General features: G+C 48.1%; 1 protein-coding gene across 2 annotated transcripts in view; it reads left to right on the top strand.

The window, feature by feature from the left end:
* LOC146830581 (ethanolamine kinase 2-like) overlaps positions 1-18,767 on the top strand; it is a 538,466-nt gene that overhangs the window by 61,954 nt on the left and 457,745 nt on the right. The gene's annotated exons all lie outside the window — the stretch shown is intronic.

Below are 18,767 nucleotides of genomic sequence, written 5' to 3'. Positions count from 1 at the left end.
GGATCTTAGGCTATGTCAAGCCTGATGACAACTTCAACTTCTTTACACCAAGCACTATACTCACACAACTCAAAACATTACCGCATCATGCTGCACAACAACGCAAGCTAGACATAAGCAATAGCAACACGTACACTATTAATACTCACTCTTCCACGGCCACAAGTGTCTCTCAAACATTTTGTGGGCCCAAATATTGTGGTACAAACCAGGATGGGAGGGTCTGAGGGAAGTTTACTAGGAGTTACAAGGAGTTACAGCCGGGAGGAGATCCCAGATGATGAAGCATGTCACTTCGGTTAGTGATGGGATTCCGTCCTTAAGTTAGGAATTCCTATGTAGATTAAGTTTCTGGTGCACTGTAGGCACACATGCTACCATAGTTTTTAGGTGGCATTTTTAGACCTACGGACTTTATGGTTTTGTATATGCCGAAATATTGTGGACTAAAATATTGACAAGGGAAGTATAGATAGGCAAGCATAGGTTTATGTAATAAAGTGCAGCCGTAATACACAGGTTGAAGTGGTTGAAGAGTAGTCTTTATTCAAGAATAGTAAGTAACAGCTTGTAAGACGTCCCATCCATGAAGCACCAGGAGCAACTGAACTCTCAGAGTTCCAGAGCAACTAAAACTAGATAAAGGCTCCAGAATGAGGAACTCTGGAACAGGATGAAATGACATGCAGGTCATAAAATAGATAAACATGGAAAGAGAATGACTCGCAGCTCATTACACACCTTCCCTCTTTGCACGAGAAAAGAAGAAAGAGGATACCCAGCAGAGTGAAGGGTAAAGGGAGTGAAAATGCAAGAACAAAGCAAAGCAAAGAAAATATTAATGTAAATCAAAATCCAGCAATTTAGTTGGAACTTTCCCAGTGCGAGAACTCCTTCGCAAAGCAGGCAACCCATCAGTATTCTTTCTTTGAACAAACAACTCAATTTGAACGTTAGTATGCATGGGAGCAATCCTGTTTAAGTTCCACATGCGACCATCATTCAATTTCACTGCATTTTGAAAGAGCTTCTTAACAACAAAAGGCGAGGAGAACTTTGAGACCCCACATGATCTCTGAGGAAGACGTACCCTCACTCGGGTGTGAGTGAAAGCATGTCTGGCATTGAAATATTCTTTCCTTTTTGCAATTTTCAAATTCTGACTTTCTTGCCAACACACCACACCAGGATCCGCACAGGGGGGTACAACACTAGAGTCTGCACTGGGGGTCACCACACCAGAACTAGCATCCATCCCCACACTCATACCTTTGTTCCTCATCCACGCCTCGAACATGTGAGTATTGGGAGTCAGTCCACAAAACAGTTCAAAGGGAACTTTACCCGTAGTTGAGTGAGGTGTGAGACGGTAAGTCGTTACTCGTTCCACTACCTCCAACTTCCAATCTTTGTTCTGGGACTTGGCCAGTTGGATTGATTTCTTTAAGACACGGTTAAACCTCTACACCATTCCGTTTGTTTCGGGATGGTAGAGGGTGCAACATTTGTGTCTGACCAAGACCCTTGGAGCTAGCATCGGAGATGAGGATGGAATTGGCAGTGGTGTCAAAGCTGTGAAGAGAGGGTGCACCACTTAAAGCCCCTTTTATATTGTCAAGTTCTGCTTGACACAGCTGCGACCAGGTAAATCTCGCCCCTTTTTTGAGAAGAGTCCTTAGGGTAACGGTGCGAGAAGCAAACTGTGGGACAAACTTGTTATAATACTCAGCCATGCCAAGAAAGGTAACTAACTCGTCTCTGGATTGAGGCATGGGAAGGTTCTTTATGGTCTTCACTAAATGGTCTCTCGGTTTTACACCCACCTTGGATAACTTATGTCTCAAATAGTCAATTTCAGGGAGGTTAAATCTACATTTGTTCTCGCGCAAAGTTAGACCACGTGACTTGAAACGTTCCAGAACGGCCCTGAGTCTCTCATCATGCATTTTCTGAGAAGGGCCGTGTACCAGAACGTCGTCTTGATAAATTTTGATGCCAGGCAGTCCACGTAGAACATCTTCCATTGCTCTCTGGAAGACAGAGGCTGCAGAGTTGAGGCCGAAGGGAAGCCTTGTGAACTTATAAGTGCCAAACGGTATTATAAACGCTGTGAGGTTCATGGAATCAGGGTCAATCTTGATTTGGTGGTACGTGGTCCTGAGGTCAAATGTGGAGAAAACCTCAGCCCCGCCTAGCTGTGGCAGCATGTCTCCAATATTAAGGAGAGGGTACTTGTCAGCTACGACAGCTCGGTTGAGGGAACGCAAGTCCACACATAACCTCACCTCACCGGAGGCTTTGCAGGCAAGTACCACGAGGGGCCAGCCAATCACTCGACTCAGTTTCAACAATGATCCCTTCATTCAGTAACTTTTGAAGTTCTTTTTGCATGGACTCTATCAGGGATAATGGTACACTACGTACCTTGCACGTGACAGGAGTGACACCAGGTCTCAAGGTCATTCTATGTGTATATTCAGACAAGCAACCTAACTTTTCAGTGAATACCTGGTCAAACTCACTGCGCAAATCGTTTACTTGGACAACATTGGCAGACTTGGGTGGACCAGCAATGTCGGAGTGTGGTGATAGTAGATCCTCCTTCAGAACAATACATGGATCACCACCCGGGACCAACATCACACCGAGATCGGACTGGTGAAACCAACTTACAATGCTGTCACCTCTTGAGGAGATGTAGATTTTACCAGCAGTGAGTTAGCCTTTGTATTCAATGTCACCCTCAAAGTAGCCTAATAACTTTATGGGTTGGCCACCGTAGGCAAGTGACCTGTTATCAGGTTTAAAGACTTTCACCTTACCCAAAAGTGACGTTTCGTAGAAGATCTTTGGAATCAACGTGATCTTTGTGCCGAAGTCGAAATGCATTTTAACAGGGTGACCACTTACTCGAACACTGTTGATGAGGCTTTTGCGCTTACACTGACCGACCTGAGCCAAGACCTCACCACAATGTAACTCATCAGAGTCAGACTCGTTTGGAACCCAAACCTACTTCACACGCTTTTTTTTTTTTAAATTTGGAACTTTCGAAACTCTGCAAGCTTTTGCCACATGGCCCACCTTCCCGCAATTTAAGCATTTAGAGTTCAAGGCTGGGCAAGACTTGTCATTGGCCAGGTGACCAAGCATGTCACAACAGTAATACCTACCAGAAATGACTGTTTTAGGCTTTGAAAGCTGAGGTTCAATCTGCTTAAATGTTTTTGTCATGGTAACAGTTTGTACTTTATCATTAGTAGAGCTAGCAGTCACATTATCCTTCTTTATCACATCAGCACAAGCAAGGGAGTGTTCAATGCGCTTAGCAATAGAGATGACATCATCTAGCTTGGGATCGTCTTTTTGCCAAATTCATCCTTGACTTTCTCTATGGAACATCCCAACATAAACGGGTCTCGTATATGTTCTTTAAGTGCGCCATCAAATTTGCAAGTGGAAGCCAGTTTGCGCAAATGAGTGACGTACACTTCAACAGACTCTTTGGGTTGTTGTAAGCGCTTCCCAAAGTGGTAACGTTCCAAGACGGTGCTGACTTTGGGGAGGTAATGCTGGTCTAGTTTTTTGTAACATATTTCAAATTCATTGAGGCTATCAGATTCAGTATCATTGAGATCTGGTAAATGTTCGAACACCTCCTACCCCTCGGATCCTAGACAGTGTCGTAGTAAAGAACACTTCCTCTCAGCACTTAGTGACACACCACACACCCTCGCATAATTGAGAAAAACCTTCTTCCACTTTGACCAGCGAATGGAAGGTTCACCTGGACTGGAGAGGAAGAAGGGAGGTGGTGTGACAGTTTGCATTTTGGGAATAAAGGTGTGCCCGTCACCGTAGATAGAATGGTGGTGAAAGCACGTTGAGTGAGATTGTATCTCTTCCTGTGGTGACGTAAAGACAGAGTAGAGGGGTGTCCTTATCAGTGAAATGAAGTAGGAGGATCACGGCCACTTAGATGATGTGAACTCCCTTTTTTAGGTCTTGGCTAGCGAAGGCTGCGCTTCAAGCCCCGTCCTTTTCGGATTCTGGGGCGTGTTTTTTCGTTACTTTTCGCTGGGCGTGTTTTTCTCTCCTCCAGCCAATGGCAAGAGGAGAGAAAAAGAAAAACATGCCCCCGAATCCGAAAACGCCGCTGCGTTTCTCCGAGGCATTTCTGCTTCACCTCGGAGAAAGGCAGTGGTGTGCTTGTCCTCTCGTTGTGGAACTTCTGCATGAGCGAAATGTACACATTCAATTCCATTTTGTTTACACGTGCATTTACTTTGGGAATCTCCAAGTGACATTTTCTCACAACTACTCCTGGAATTCTTTGGGAATTCAGTGTAAATCAGAGGTTCACAAATTGTAGGTGCAAGCCTACTTGCATAAATTTCTGCCTTCCAAGCCGAGAGTTTTAAACATTGAATTCACAGTTATTCACTGCTGGAACGTTGGCACGTATGCATGAGAGTTTTCTTTAGAATCTTTTTCAAGCATTGGTTGGAAGGGTCTCTCTGTCATGGTCGCGGCAGTTGCCGGCACTCCCGCATCCACACACATAGACACGAACCAAGAGACTCACTTCCGGTCCAAAGCAAGTTCCCGGTCTAGTCCTCACCACGGACGTAAGGTCATGAGAAGCACTTCCGGGAAGAACGCATATCATCGCGTCTTCCCGCCAACTCACCGCTTCGAATTCCTTCTTGATTTCCGAGGAGCGGAGATCGTATCCGGAGCCCAGCATCGATCAAGAGCCGACCCTTCATCCGAAGAACCGTTGGGGAAGCCTTCTGACTGATCAACTTCGAACATCGAGGCGAGGTAATTCCTCTCCTCCACCACAGGAGCCTAGCGAACACTGGAGTGTTGTGTGGCTTGTTTTTTGTTTGTTACCGCGCAGGAGCGCCTTTTTTAGTTATTTTGTTAGAATCGCGCAGGAGCGCCTCGTAGTTATTTTGTTAGCATCGCGCAGGAGCGCTTTTTGGGTTTTACTTGTTTTGCTTCACCACGACCCAAGGGGAAGAGCCCGTACACACTTGTCCAAGCGCGTCGTGTGCCTTCAGAAGCGAGGTACAGTTGAAGGGCATTGGATCAGTGTTACAGTCCCTCACCTTCCTTGCCCGGAGCGGCATAAGGCCCGTATCCTGTCCAACACTGGTGAGTCCTCGCTGAGGAAACATCGAGGTTCTTCTTGTGTGTGGATTACGGGGGTGGGAAGAGAGAGAGTGGGGGTTACCTACTAACTAGGTCTGTTTCCCTGTCTTCCAGCCACCGTCCAACGACCCAACCCGCCACCTCCTGCCTTCCCACTGGCTCCCTTCCCTGCTTCCATCTCATCCCCGCTGGGTTCTGCTGTCCTTAAGGGGGTAGGTGGGTGCAGGGGCGGGCGCTCTTGTCATCCCTGCGGAATCTCTCCACAAGCCGAGGTAAGCATTGTGGGGTACACGACAGAATTCGAAGCCCACGTTTACCATTCCGCCTGGATGACATGGGCGACCCGGAGGTTACGTTAAACGACATAGCCGTTATGCTGGCTGCTATGCAGGCAGAAAACCAGACATTGCGTCAAGATATGACCGCCCTACAGAGCCAGGTGGCTGCTGGGACCACCAACCCGTGGGGACCTAACCCTAGTCCTAGAGTCGGGCAAGAAGGCGTGTTAAGACAGCCCACATTCATCTTTGGGGGGTCCACCACGGCCACCAACCCGAACAATGCCATTCAAGTCATCGCCCCTCATCCCGTACAACTGGCACCACCCGAACGTTTCTACGGTGACAGTACCAAGTATGGTATCTTCATCCATCAATGCCACCTGCATTTCATGGTCAGAAACGCAGCCTTTCCTGATGACACGTCCAAGGTAGCCTACATCCTGTCATACATGGGTGGAGACGCTGCTCAATGGTCCATAGCGCTAGTGGAACATGACGATCCCATGCTACACCATCTGCCAACGTTCACGGAAGCCATGCGACGCATGTTCGCTCGTCACACCTTCGTGCAAGCAGCGGACAATGAGTTGCTGAACCTAAAGCAAGGCAACCAGGAATTGCTTCACTACATCACCATGTTCAGTAGACTAGTGATTGAGTCCCACTGGCCTGAAGACAAAAAGGTGTCGGTGTTCTATCGGGGACTACGCGATGACCTGAAGGATCTCATCGCGCAACTACCCGACCCACCGGACGAAATTGGCCCCTTCATCGATCTCGTAGTAAAAATGAACTTTCGACTTCAAGAACGAAGATCCGAGAAAGGAAAGGGCGGTGATGACCGGTTTTTGGCCCTTGGAGACAGAGGAACGGACAAACCCAAAGAGGAGCCCATTCCACAGGGAGAGGTGGCGGAACCCATGCAAATTGGGGGCGTAAGAGGGCCCTTGTCCAGTCAGGAACGAGAACGAAGGAGGAAGCAGGACCAATGCCTATACTGTGGCAAGAGTGGACATTTCGTCAGGGAATGTCCCGTAAAGCCATCAAAGCCTCGGGGTCGAAGGCCCTTTGCCCTGCCTATCACCAAAATCGACCAGAAGGGAAACGAGGTAACCCAGTAGACAAAGGGATCCGTCCTCTGGGTTCTCGGTATTGCTCCATAGCGATCCCTGCCGTTTTCGACGGTAATCACCACATGGGGGTGGAAGTTTCATTACAGAATCAGGCGGGCAGAACCTGGCAGGTAAGTGCTATGGTGGATTCCGGTGCGACGGGCTGCTTCATTGATGCCGTTTACTCGAAGGCGTTGGGCATGAACAAGGTGTCGAAGGCCCAACCCGAAAATGTCAAGGCTGTCGATGGAACGGACCTGACCTCCGGCCCTATCAGACATCAAACCGAGCTCATGACTATGTCCTTTGCAAATCACCACGCTGAGTCCATCAGCTTTGACGTCATTGATGCTCCTCAATTCAAGGTGATATTGGGTTTACCATGGTTGGTGAAACACAACCCCCGTATTGATTGGGTGACCAGAGTGATACATTTGGATTCCGAACATTGTTGTGAAACCTGTTACGCTACGGACAACATCCTGGGAGATCGCTCCATACAAGCACGCTCACTGCCGTTTCAGGGTATGGGGGTGGTGTCCCAAGCAGCGGTACCAGAAGAATATCAGGACCTAGCCGATGTGTTCGACAAGAAAGGGGCCAACACTCTGCCACCGCATCGGTCCTTTGATTGCCGGATAGACCTGATTCCCGGCTCTACGCTGCCATGCAGCAGAATATATTCCCTTACTGAGAAAGAGAATCTCCACCTAAGGTCGTACTTGGACGAGTTTCTGGACAACGGGTTCATTCGCCATTCCAGGTCCCCGGTTTCCTCTCCTCTTTTTTTTGTATCGAAGAAGGAGGGAGATTTAAGAACCTGCATAGACTTCCGGGCAATGAACACCATCACTGTGAAAAACCGCTACCCGCTGCCATTGATTACCAACCTACTGGAACAGGTGAAAAACGCCACCATTTACACAAAGCTGGACCTGCGGGGCGCTTACCATCTTGTCAGAGTCCGAAAGGGTGACGAATGGAAAACCGCCTTCCGGACGAAGTTTGGCCTGTTCGAATACCAGGTCATGCCTTTCGGACTCTGTAACGCCCCCGCAGCGTTCCAGTACTTCATAGACGAGGTGTTGAGGGAATTCATAGACATCTTCTGTGTTGTCTACATAGATGACATCCTGATTTTCTCCCAGTCCTCCGCAGAACACGTCCAGCATGTCCGTTCCGTCCTTCAACAACTAAGGAAACACCGTTTGTACGTCAAATTGGAAAAAAGCGCCTTTCATGTCACCTCTGTCGAGTTCCTAGGGCACATTATTACTCCTGCGGGTATCCAGATGGACGATAAGAAGGTAGACGCCATCCTCTCGTGGCCTCCTCCTGAATCCGTAAAGGGGGTTCAACGGTTCCTCGGTTTCTCCAACTACTACCGGAGGTTTATCACAGGGTTCTCGGAGATGGTAGCCCCGATTACACGCTTGTTGCGCAAGGGTGTGCCATTTGGTTGGAATCAGGAAGCGGACCACGCGTTCCGGGAACTGAAGAGACAGTTTACCCTAGCCCCTGTTCTGATACACCCCGACACCGAACAGCCCTTCGTGGTGGAAGCTGATGCTTCAAAGGACGCCTTAGGAGGGGTCCTCTCCCAACGGAACACCAGCACAGGACTATTACATCCGGTGGCTTTTTATTCCAAGAAACTCCTACCGGCGGAACGCAACTACACGGTGTCTGACCGAGAACTTCTGGCTATCAAGACCGCGTTCGAGGAATGGCGTCATTTCCTGAAGGACGCGAAGCACACGGTTACCATCTACACGGACCACAGGAACCTTCAATTCCTACGATCGGCCCGTGCCCTCACTGCCCGACAGCTGCGGTGGACCTTATTCTTTAACGAATACGACTTCGTCATCACGTTTCGCCCCGGGAAGGAGAACGCCAAGGCCGATGCCCTATCACGCCTAGGGGAATCTGACGTGGAAACCGACCCCATCGCACCGGGTCCCATACTCCCGGAGGATCGCTTCCAGGGTGTTGTGTCCTCCTCGGAGTTTCTGGCTCAAGTGGAAAAGGACACGGAGCATGCGAACAGGGGATCTCTGGGGGCGGAGAATGCTGGGGTAACATGCGTGGACGGATTGCTGTACCACGGTGCCAGGTTATACCTTCCTGGGTGTTCCAGCCAGCGGATGGCAGTCAGCCTGTGCCACGATCATGTCTTAGCAGGCCACCCTGGCTTCCACAAAACGCTCGACCTCGTGCGACGGCAGTACTGGTGGCCGTCTATGGTGTCGGACACGAAGAACCATGTGAAGAACTGCACCGTTTGTCTCTTGAGTAAAAACAGGTCGGAACCCCCGGTTGGTCTTCTGCGTTCCATCCCTGTGCCACCATACCCGTGGCACACGATCTCTATGGACTTCGTGGTGGACCTACCCCGTACCAAAACAGGGCATACCACGGTTCTCACCATTGTCGATCACCTATCGAAGATGGCGCATTTCGTGCCCTTGACGAAGTTACCCACGGCGGCGGAGCTGGCGCTGATCTTCGTACAGGAGGTGGTGCGCCTCCATGGCATCCCTTCATCCGTCATAACGGACCGGGGTTCGCAATTTGTGTCCCGCTTTTGGAAGGAGGTGTGCAAGATCCTCGACATGGAGGTGCGCTTGTCCTCTGCATATCACCCCCAGACCGACGGTCAGGCCGAAAGAACAAATCACACCATGGAACAGTACCTCCGTTGTTTACTGCTAACCGTCGAGAAGGAATGGTCCGAAGTTCTCTGGATGGCAGAATACGCCTACAACAACGGAACACATACAGCCATCGGGATGTCTCCATTCTTTTGTCTCCACGGCCATCACCCCCGCACGTCCTCTTGGGAGGTTCCGCGGGCCAGTCCGTTGCCAACTGTGCGTGCCTACCACAACGCCCTGCGCAGCCTTTGGCAGCAAGCTCGGTTTGAGTTGGCCAAAGCGAAAGACACTTACAAGGCTCACGCTGACGCTCATCGTCAAAAAGAACCCATGTACAGCGTGGGTGATCAGGTGTGGCTCTCTGTTCGGCACCTCAACGTGCATGGCCCCAAGAAACTGCTACCCCGTTTCGTGGGTCCCTATGTCATTGAAAGAGTGGTGAACCCCGTGGCTATGCGGCTCTCGCTGCCCCCGCACATGAAGATCCACCCTGTTTTCCATGTGTCCCTTCTGCAGCCGGTCCGCCCGGGTGGTACTGTTCTGTCTCCCCCTCCTCCGGTGGTTGTGGACGATCATGTTGAGTACGAGGTCAGGGCCATCCTGGGTTCCCGTCGTACGAAGGGTAAACTATACTACCTGGTGGACTGGAAGGGTTATGGCCCGGACGAGCGGTCCTGGGAGCCTTTGTCTCATGTTCGCCATGCTCCCGACCTGGTCCGTGCATTCCATCTGGGTCATCCCGTTAGCCCCCGTCCTACTCCCTCTTACTGGGTCTCCGGAGGTGCGGGTGGGGGATCTGTTTCGGGGGGGGTACTGTCATGGTCGCGGCAGTTGCCGGCACTCCCGCATCCACACACATAGACACGAACCAAGAGACTCACTTCCGGTCCAAAGCAAGTTCCCGGTCTAGTCCTCACCACGGACGTAAGGTCATGAGAAGCACTTCCGGGAAGAACGCATATCATCGCGTCTTCCCGCCAACTCACCGCTTCGAATTCCTTCTTGATTTCCGAGGAGCGGAGATCGTATCCGGAGCCCAGCATCGATCAAGAGCCGACCCTTCATCCGAAGAACCGTTGGGGAAGCCTTCTGACTGATCAACTTCGAACATCGAGGCGAGGTAATTCCTCTCCTCCACCACAGGAGCCTAGCGAACACTGGAGTGTTGTGTGGCTTGTTTTTTGTTTGTTACCGCGCAGGAGCGCCTTTTTTAGTTATTTTGTTAGAATCGCGCAGGAGCGCCTCGTAGTTATTTTGTTAGCATCGCGCAGGAGCGCTTTTTGGGTTTTACTTGTTTTGCTTCACCACGACCCAAGGGGAAGAGCCCGTACACACTTGTCCAAGCGCGTCGTGTGCCTTCAGAAGCGAGGTACAGTTGAAGGGCATTGGATCAGTGTTACAGTCCCTCACCTTCCTTGCCCGGAGCGGCATAAGGCCCGTATCCTGTCCAACACTGGTGAGTCCTCGCTGAGGAAACATCGAGGTTCTTCTTGTGTGTGGATTACGGGGGTGGGAAGAGAGAGAGTGGGGGTTACCTACTAACTAGGTCTGTTTCCCTGTCTTCCAGCCACCGTCCAACGACCCAACCCGCCACCTCCTGCCTTCCCACTGGCTCCCTTCCCTGCTTCAATCTCATCCCCGCTGGGTTCTGCTGTCCTTAAGGGGGTAGGTGGGTGCAGGGGCGGGCGCTCTTGTCATCCCTGCGGAATCTCTCCACAAGCCGAGGTAAGCATTGTGGGGTACACGACACTCTCTTGCTGTTGTTTTCGCGGCTCGCTAGCGCCTGGACGCACTTGCAGTTTCGCTTCCCGCCGCGGGTTCAGATCTGACTGTGCTTCGGCGGCTGTAAATCTGCAGGTTCCTTTGTGGTCGGCGTCAGAGGCCGCCTCGTGACGAGAAAAGAGGCGGCCGCGGAGCAAGATCGGGGTTCGGGAGGATCCGGACCCCATGGCCCATTCACCGGTAAGGAGCGCCGCGCCAGCGCCAGGCTCACGCACTCACCACTGACATGCTGCGGGCGGGCAACGCTCCTCCTTTCATCATTTACAATTTCCTAATTTCAAACGAGCCCAGCCCCATCGTTGCAGTTACAATAGACGACTCTTTAAACGCAAATTGTAAGTCCTGTTAAATGTCCCCATTAAAACAACGGTTTATTTCTTGCCTGGTTACACGATATTTTAAATTATCCAATTATGTAAGTGAATGAATATGTATTTAATGGGGGAAAATCTTTTGTTGAGAAATCTTTGGTTAATAGATTATTATTGAGGAATCGACATCAAAAGGACTTAAAACTCTGTAGATCAAAAGCCACATACGCTAATGTTGTAATTGGTTAAACGCAGAGGTCTAAAACCAGCCTTTGGCATGAAAGAAAGCTTCCAGATTGTTACTCTCCTTTCATGCATGCTGCAGTTGTTAGTGTGACCACCGGACCAGGCCAATGTTTGCCTCTCAGTTACGAAACATTTTGAAGGTTTCTCGCGCTTCCTGCCCGAGGTCACACGTGGTCGACGCAGTGGAGAGAATACTGTGCCGGGACACGGCCCTTCACAATGCCACAGATGACCTCCTAGATAGACTGACTCACTATATCCGATGCACGTGTCCGGAGTCCCCAGGTCTTCCCACCCGCCAAAAAGTGCCCAAGATCACGCCATTTGTCACAGCAGCCATCTTGGAAGGGTCTCCATCCAAAAGAGGCAGCCATACTGTAACTTATGGCACACCTCGGTTCGACCGCCTTCAACAGTGCTAACAGTAACAGATTTAAGCGAGATTATTAAATCTGAAGGCGCCAGTTATTACAGTAACGACCATCCCAGAACTGAGCCGTTCATGTGTGCCTAACTGCTGGTCTCTAGTCTTAAAGTTTCAAGCTTTGTTAATTATTTAGTTCAACGTTGCAGTTCCCGGAGTGACAAGTTGTATGGCATAAAATAAGATTGTTCGCTTTGAACTACGCTGGTTTACCAGGTGCTTGTTACATTGCCTTCAAAGCACGCTGCACTATGTATACATTCGGATGAAGGTTGTAATAATTTGAGATACTCTGGGAAGTGGAGACTATTGGCTTTTTTCATTGGTTTTCTAAAACTCCCTAATTGCACCAGAGTTCATTTGTTACAGTAGCTTCCCCTGGATCCATTCATGTATCAAGCCTTGATTTGTCTGCATTCGCTTTGGTCACGTGGGGGCACACCTACAACCCTTTTGTAAAATGCAATTGAAAGTCTACGCAAGAACGATTAGCTCGGATTTGATTGGCTAGCCTCGAATCCTGTCCCTCATTAAACATTTAGGTTTTGATTGCCAAGTTTAGCATTGCAACCGTAGCTTTATGGCTTTCGTTTTAATTTTTCACATGCATCTATCTGTCAGGTCTGACATGAGTTGACAAAAACATAAACAAAAATAATGTCATGAGCAATGCCAATAGCTCTAACTTTAACAATACCGAGACCGTTGCATTGTAAATGCTTGTTTTTTTAAGTAGCAAGCTGTGCCTGTCAGCGAAGTAGGCAGGGAATGAGATTACAAGCACAGTATACAGCTGTGCCTGTCAGCGAAATACTAATGTCAGCAGCAACAGAAGAGGTGAACTTATTTCCAGTGGAACAGGCATAAAATATGATGATTGTAAGAACTGTAAACTGCTGCTCCTACCAGCGAAATACTGAAGTAGGCAACAAAAGTGGATGAAGAAAGCAGGCAAAATAAATAGCTGTGCCTGCCAGCGAAGAAACTATGAAACGGCGTATGGTAAGTAGGAAAAGAAAAAAGGAAAAAGGAAAAAGAAAAATGCTGTGCCTGCCAGCGAAGAGGAGGACAGGCTTGAGGTAAATTGTGTTTAAAGAGCAGGAGCAGTCCTTACTTGTTAACGATATGCGCAGAAGAGTAGTCCGTGTGACCCAAGGCTAGACAAGAGTCAATGGTAGAAGGGCAACGTTGTGTTAAAACTGTTGTGCGAAAGTTGAAGAGCGTGCTCTGTAGCCGAGCAAAGCTTGGAGCGAGCTCTGTTGCTCAGCAACGCCGTGCAAGAAGGAATCTGATTTGTAGAGTTGAGAGTTTATGGTTTGTTGAACTGTATTTTAAAATGACCCACATGACTCCATTTTGTGTTGCCATGCTCTCGGCAACCTGATGAAGAATTGCTTTCCACGTCCCTGTTGAAACTTGCCCAACCCTCCCTGCTCCTTGTGGTCGAGCCGATTCCGAGAAGCTGCCTGGGTGCCTCACCTCCCAGTTGTGCCAGAGACTCAGCCACATCCTGTCCATTGTTGGTAACTCAACCTGTCACAACCAGCTGCCCTGTGACCACACCAACTGATAGAGGAAGCTCGAGGCTGTGCCCTGTAACCACACCAACTGATAGAGGAAGCACGAGGCTGTGCACTGTGACCACACCAACTAATAGAGGAAGCACGAGGCTGTGCCCCATGACCACACCAGTTGGGCAAGGAAGCACGGGGCTGTGGACATTGTGCAATCAGAGAACAGATGTCCCTTGACCACGATTGCACCACAAGACTGACGAAGAACTTGTCAGAATGAGGAACTTATCAAAATGTGGAACTGTGTATTGTACAAATGGGCGTGGCTAGCATTATAAATATGTGTAAGCTGTGGAGTTAAACCGCAGTCTCCGTAGAATTGTCTTTGTACCATTCTGGGACCTCTGTCCTTAGCTCGAGCTAATAAATAACTTACTTCCCTCCACGGCTGGTTGTCCTGTTCTCTTTGGTAATGTATGATTTGAGCAAGAAGAACCCGTAGCTTTTAAGGTGTCCCCTGCACCACTGGCTTTGACTCTCCTAGTGGGGGGGGTCTCCAAAAAGCCGGTTCTACAGGTTGCCAGGCAGCGGGTTGCTTGAGCTGCGTGGCTCCGTAGAAAGTATGACGCGGCAGGAAGACGTCAAAGAGAGTTGCTAGGCAGAGGAAGTGCATGCGCGAGGACGTCATCAGCAGTGCATTGCGGGGGTGCAGTTATAGTTAGCTGAACTAACTATAACAGGGGAATTTCTAGGGTTTTGTACGAGGGAAATGTCCAGCTAACTATAACACCCCTGGAACCTATGGTTTTTTCAGTGAATTTCTAAGGTTTTTTAAATGCCAATTCCTAACTATTACGCCCCTGAAACCTTTGGTTTTTTCAGTGAATTTCAAAGTTTTTTTAAATGCCAATTCCTAACTATAACGTGCATGAAACCTATGGTTTTTTCAGTGAATTTCAAAGTTTTTTTAATTGCTAATTCCTATCTATAACTTATCTCTGAAGCTATCATGTTTAATGATTTTGATTGCATTTCTATATTTTTCAAATTCAGTGTGTCAATTTCATTAATTCCATTTTTTTAAAATACTTTTTTATCACCATTTTTTAAACTTATTTTTTCAATTAATTCTTTTAAAAATTTAAAAATATTATTTGAACTTAATGAGTTTTTCAAACATATTTTTTTATATTTTTCAAATTTTTTTTTAACTATATGTGCAAAACTTTATTTTATATATATTTTTTAAAAAGGTTTTTGGATCCGCGCACCCTAAGCGCACCGTTCACGATCCCTACGCGATAGCATCCGCGCATGGTATGAGTTGGCTACGTGTTTAGTGCGCGATCGCAATGCGACTGGTACGCAACTCCTAGCCTATACGCGATACGTTCGATGTACGTAACGCGACGTTTACGCGCTTCCGCGATGCGTCATCTGCGTCTATGACGCGCCAGGTGCGCAGATCCCGCAAAGTATTTAACATTTAAAAAAACATATATATGTATTTCATGTTAATATTAATTCAAGACAAACTCTTAACTAGTCTTAAAACTAATATATTTTTACATCTAATTCTATAATTTTTTTTAATTCAATTTCGCGGATGCGCGCTGGATGCGTGCTGCGTAAGCGCACGGTGCGCGGATCCCATGTGACCTGCAAAAAAAGAGATTTGATTGGTACATTACACTTCCTGTTCTAACTACTGAAAGACCCCACCCATTTCAATCATTCTTCTTTGAGCTTCTTTGGAGAACCATCTCTTTGGAGAGAAGATTTTTTAGACTAAGTTTACACTTAGCTCTAACTTTTTTCAACCAAAAATGGCTTCAGGGCAGCAGGCATCACCTGCATCACCTCAAACTTCTGAGGATGAATTTTTGCCGGAGGCACCACCCCAAAAACGTTTTTCTTCAGTGGTGTGGACATTTTTTACTTTTCCCGAGGGGCAGAATAAGACCAATGCCACCTTGGTCACGTGCAAGATTTGCAAAAGAGTCCTATCGACAGGGGATCCTAACAAGAAATACTCTTGCGGCACAGCAAGTATGATGAAGCACATGAGGGCCCTTCATCCGAACAATCTTGCACAAGAAGAGTGCTGACGGATGAGAAACACTCCTGCGCCATCCACCTTATCGCAGCCGAGCACATCAAGAGTGCATCCATCAGCCCAAACCTTGGACATCCGTTCTCAATTTCAATTTTTAAAAGTGCTCTGCACTAAGTGCAATAAGACTTTGTGCTGTAGTGAGCAGTCGATCGATCTGATCTGCCGCCGGCAAGAAAGTCACATTTGCTAGTTTTTTAAATTTATTTTTTATTGTTCCCTGAAGTTCATTGTTTGGTTTCTCCTGTTTTGTTTGTTTTTTTTTTTTTTGTGCAGAAAAACCAAAAAAAATTAAAAATTGTTCAGAAAACCCCAAAAAATTATAAAAGAAGAAAGAAAAAAAAAAAAAGTTCTTCTAAGAACTAACTTTCCTGGTTTAAAAAATAGCTAAATTTCATTGTTAGTGTTAGTTTAGATGAATGTATGTGTAGTATGTAATTGACTGAATGAATGCATTAGTAGCGTATGGTGAATGTATAAGTGCAGAACTATGAGGAAGTGCTGCAGCATCACACAGTAACCTCTTTAACTGCAGTGTGCTGTAGTACTTCCGAAGCACAGGGATGCAACATATGTACATAAATATGTTGCAAATCTATGCTTCTCTCTGCACGGCTGCTTAAACTGCAGCCATGTAGTGACAAGGATATCTGTGTCATGTGCTGTTTGTTTTTCTGCAGGAAGACACACCTTCCTGCACAAAAACAATGAGAAAATGCATTTTTCTCCTTCAATGTATGCTGAACATTTTAGCATGCATTGAAGATGTAAAAATGTGGAGAAATGAAAATAATTCTTCTTCTTGTGCTTTCGTACACCAATTTTAGAATGGTGCACCATTCACACACATATCGAGATTTATGATTTCTAATAAATCTAGACATGTGACTTGGGGTAGGTCTGGAAATGCTTATGAAGGACACCTTTGCAGAACTGATTTCACTTTTCCATAAAACTGCCTTTGTGTACTCTAACATATGCCAAAGGCAGAAATGGAACTGGTCCGATCATTTTTGTCCACAGATTGAGAAAGCTAGGAAACATGTGAATAAATCTGTTTCTGCTTTTCTCCGAGACTACAGAATGGGGTCCATTTACAATAACAATCTGCGCTTTCATATGCAAGAGATGTATAGGAGAGATGGAGTACACTTTACTGATGAAGGAAACAGAGTCTTCCTCAACAACTTTAGACTCTGTATAGGTACTTACTTATAAGTACCAAAAACTCTCAATGAACACAATGGCTCTTTTTAGAGCCACTCAAGAACAAAACATTAAGCTTAATCTTTATCTCCCAACAATTTCATTTTTTTTCCCCTTGGATCCGCGAACCCACCGCGAGAGTATCCGTGCATCCAACGTGATAGGATGCGCGCACCGTGCGTGCATTTCGCCGTTTTATTTTTTAAAAAAAATAGGGGGGCCCCAGGGGGTCCTTCTGGGACCCCCTAAGCACCTCTAGAGGGTCATAGTATTTCCACTCTGCCCCCTTTATATGTTTTACACACTTATTCCCCTTGCTTCTTCAGCCTCGCTTCTACCGAGGCAGAAAATGGCCGCCAACAGTTCCTGGTTTTGAATGTAGACAGACACTCGACAGCCAATTAGCATTCAGCGCGCGATCGGGAGGGTGCACGCTCGGTTCGGGGAGGGTGCGCTTACGGTGCGGGTAGGGTCCGCGGATCCTCCCTGGCCATAGATATCACTAAAATTTTTACCCTAATTTTCTCAGGAACTACTGAACAGATTCACACCAAATATGCAAAAGGCACGAGTCCAAACTGAGGACTACCTCTTTGCCAAATTTGGTGTCATTACGTTCAGCGGTTCGGGCTGTAGCTGCGACAACAGATCCTATGGGAAATTGCATATGGAAAATGCGTTTTGGGACCCCCCTTTTTTCTCGGCCCCCGCTTGACGAATCACCGCAAAACTTTCAGGGTAAGAGCGGAGCGGAGCTGGCCAAAAGTTTGGAAAATTTCGCGAAGATTCGTCAATCGGCGCCAAAGATATTCCCAATAGAATGTTGCGGATTTCCTATGGAAAATAGATCCTAACTATAACTATCTACTGGCGACCGCCAGTAGATAATATGTACATGGCCTAAGGATAGAGAACATTAGCATAACATAAACCGTTATTTAAGTGTTTACTATCGCGGCTATACAAAGGCGTGATGCTCACGTTTATTCTAATTTGTTACTAAGGTATATCCAGTATCCGGCTCCTGTTCCTGTCACGGTCCTACAGTTATGAGAGTTGGTTCAGTTTAGGAATGTATATTATTATGTGTGTAATGATCTATAACCACACCCTAATTTCTTCCCAACGTCTAACAGTGACTCACCATGTGCTGTGGAAAAATACTGAAGCCTAGGAACCTTGCCTGGAGAGGCAATTGCGAGCAATGATTAATATCGCTATTTTTTTAATTAATATGTGTGGGAGCCGGCCTCGTGGCGTGGTCCTGTTTCCCCGCGCTCAGCCGCACGAGGTCCCATGCACATCGGAACTCCGCCATCTTGGATTGCACGTCACTCCACGTGACCACCTGTATGACCCTGCTCTACCCGGCCTCGGTCCCAGTATCGATGGGACCCCCTACCGTCTCTCCACACCTAGGTGTGATCACCCCACAGCTCTCTGGGGCCTGGCGCCTCTCCTGCTGGGCGTCTGGCCGCTCCCTACCCGGCCTCTCCGCCCCCTCCGGGCGCACGGGTCCGGACATCAAAGGGCTCCCGTCCTATATCTGGGGCGACCCGACAACCGGACAACAGTTGTATCCTGGAGTCAAGAGCCCTGCTGATCGGATCGCGGCTGACCCTACGGAAGAGAACTCACCCTGAACCACCACTTGAGCCCTGCTGACGGCGTCGCGGCTCCACCGTGCTTAAAGACCTTCACGAACCTTTGGGGCCCTGCTGACGCTGTCGCGGCCCGACCTTGTTGAACTTTACCACCAGAGCCCAGCTGACCTCGTCGCGGCTCGACCGAAGCGGAACTACCATCCGAGCCCTGCAGACGACGTCGCGGCTCTCCACATCCGAGCCGCTCTGGGACCTGCATCCAAGGTCTGGCACAGAGCCCTCCGTGCCGGCTGGCACTAAGACTGTCCCGCTACCCTTCCCTCTTGAACGAACATTGAGACTCTGAACGGATCCCTCGAT

Source organism: Triturus cristatus, chromosome 5_1 (assembly GCF_964204655.1).
Source record: "Triturus cristatus chromosome 5_1, aTriCri1.1, whole genome shotgun sequence".
NCBI lineage: Eukaryota > Metazoa > Chordata > Amphibia > Caudata > Salamandridae > Triturus > Triturus cristatus.
The sequence above is the reverse complement of the archived record's forward strand: the minus strand, read 5'-3'. Positions and strand labels throughout refer to the sequence as shown.